This window comes from Scyliorhinus canicula, chromosome 10, assembly GCF_902713615.1.
Source record: "Scyliorhinus canicula chromosome 10, sScyCan1.1, whole genome shotgun sequence".
NCBI lineage: Eukaryota > Metazoa > Chordata > Chondrichthyes > Carcharhiniformes > Scyliorhinidae > Scyliorhinus > Scyliorhinus canicula.
This window is the reverse complement of record NC_052155.1, coordinates 98,342,156-98,344,794: the sequence shown is the minus strand read 5'-3', so window position 1 is coordinate 98,344,794 and position 2,639 is coordinate 98,342,156.

Genomic DNA, 2,639 nt, shown 5'->3' with positions numbered 1-2,639 from the left:
ATGTTCAGCAGCTTACATGCCTGCGCACCAAGCAAGGAGGCTTTCGAGGAGGCAACGATCCCGAAGGAGAGTATAGCTGTGTGAGCGCAATGCGTCACCTCGAGTTGGCAGGATCCACTGGCAGCAATGTCATTTCCATTGTAATCAAGCAGTTAGCATGCAGATGGCGGGATGGCTGTCTGGACACGAAGGCTGTGAAGGTCAGACCACGCAATGAGATTGGACCGGTGTCCAGGCGGAACCCTACTCGGACTGGTTGACCATGAGGGTGGCACACCACTCATCATCCGGATCAATGGTGTGTATCGGAATGGGCTTGGTGCTGCGCTTTGGAGACATCCTGTGCTTTGTTATGATGCCGGCTTGAAAAGGGGCTTGCAGGTCATCGCTATCAAAGTCGGGGGACAGGTCTGCAACAGGCTCGTTGATTGTGGGCTGAGTAGCCCGGACATCCCTGCGAGGCTGGCTGGATCATCGGAAACTAGCAGGCTGAGTCGACCTGCATAAAGCAGCATAGTGGCCAAGTTTGCCACACTGCAAACATCGTCGGGTCTTCGCGGGACATTGCCGCTTTAAATGGGCGGAGCCACAGTTGCCGCATGCCGTTGCATCAGTGCATTCATTACGTCACCGCGCATGCGCGGTGTGATCTAGCATGGGCGCGCCTGCACAGTACGTTCTTTGACGTCACTGCGTTCGTTGCGTCCAAGCTCGGGAGCCCACGAAAAGCGTGCAAAATGGCCACCTTCATCCAGGCTTAAGCCCTGGGATGATTGGATTGGATTGGATTGGATTTGTTTATTGTCACGTGTACCGAGGTACAGTGAAAAGTATTTTTCTGCAAGCAGCTCAACAGATCATTCAGTACATGGAAGAAAAGGGAATTAAACAAAATTCAAGAAAATACATGAGAATACATAATAGGGCAACACAAGATATACAATGTAACAATGTACAAGATAACCTGGACACATTCTGCCTCGTGGTGAGCTTGACACGCCATTTCAGCGGCCTGGATGCGGGAATATCGTGTGGAGGCGTGCTCGTGGAACACGCAGGTCTCAATGGCAGCTGATGGGGTGAGCTGTTTGACCTTAAGAAGCTGCTGGTGAAGGCGCTCCGACTGTACACCGAAAACGATCTGGTCATGTATCATGGAGTCAGAGGTGGACCCGTAGTTGCAGGACTGCGCAAGGACACGGAGGTGGGTGATAAAGGACTGGAAAGGTTCATCCTTACCCTGTACTCGCTGCTGAAAGATGTAGCGCTCGAAGCTCTGGTTCACCTCGACCTCGCAGTGGCTGTGGAACTTTAGGACGACTGTCTTGACCTTAGATTTATCTTCCCCATCGGCGAAGGTGAGCGAGCTAAAGATGTGGAGGGCATGGTCCCCGGCTGTGGAGAGGAAGAGAGCAATCTTCCGTTCGTCTGAGGCAGCTTTCAGGTCCATGGCCACAAAGTGAAAATGAAAATTGCTTATTGTCACGAGTAGGCTTCAATTAAGTTACTGTGAAAAGCCCCTAGTCGCCACATTCCGGCGCCTGTCCGGGGAGGCTGGTACGGGAATCGAACCGTGCTGCTGGACTGCTTGGTCTGCTTTATAAGCCAGCGATTTAGCTTTGTGAGCTAAACCAGCCCCAAAGTATAGCTGGAAGCGCTGTTTGAATATCTTCCAGTTGGAGCCCAAGTTGCCGGTAATGAGGAGGGGCGGCGGTTGGCGAACGCTGCCCATACTGCAGGATGGCTGAAGACTGGTGGAAGGCTGATCACTGGCAGGTAGGTCTCAGAAGTTCTAACCTCCCTGGTACCATGAAGTGTTGGGCACTCTGGATCCGTAAAGCAGACGTAGGCCACCAACACTGAAAATGGTCCTACACTATTATATTAACTCTTATAAATTGCTAGACATATTATTACTGTGGGTTTACACGATGCTAGATTAACTAGAGACCTGTGCCTGTCCGAACCAGTTGAATCACTCAGCACGTGGTGAGAGTCTGTACTGTAACTGATAAGCTCTTGTGCTTCTGAGAGGCAGCATCCCGAATGAGCGGGAAAAGTGATGCCCTCTGTCTTTATAGTGTGTGTGTTCTGACTGGTGATTGGCTGCGGTTTTTGTGCATGTTGATTGGTCCTAGTGTATGTCCATCAGTGTGTGTGTCTGCACAATGATATGCTTGTGTATATTATAACATAGGCGTTACTGGTCTTTTGAACAGATGCATAGTGTATGCCGCTGGACAATGGATTGTGCAGCACCTCTGCCATGTCCCCACGGACCTGGCACCACATGAAGGAGGAGGATGTCTGCTCCCGGTGGCCATCAAGTTCACTGCAGCTCTGAGCGTCTATGCCTCAGGATCATTCAAGGGCTCGAGCAGGGCATCTCAAAGCTACAGTTCACAAGTGCATCCGTGAAGTCATGGATGCCCTGTATGCCCGGCCAGCAAACTGTATAAACTTTGACATGGACAAGTTTCAACAAGATGCCTGGGCAGCAGGATTCTCCAACATCGTTGGGGTGTTCCAGGTCCAGGCATGTCTGACTGGGGCAGTCAGGCAGTGCCCGAAGTCAACAGGAACAGGTTCCACTTTCTGAACATCCATCTGGTGTGCTGCAATCATCTCAATATCATGCA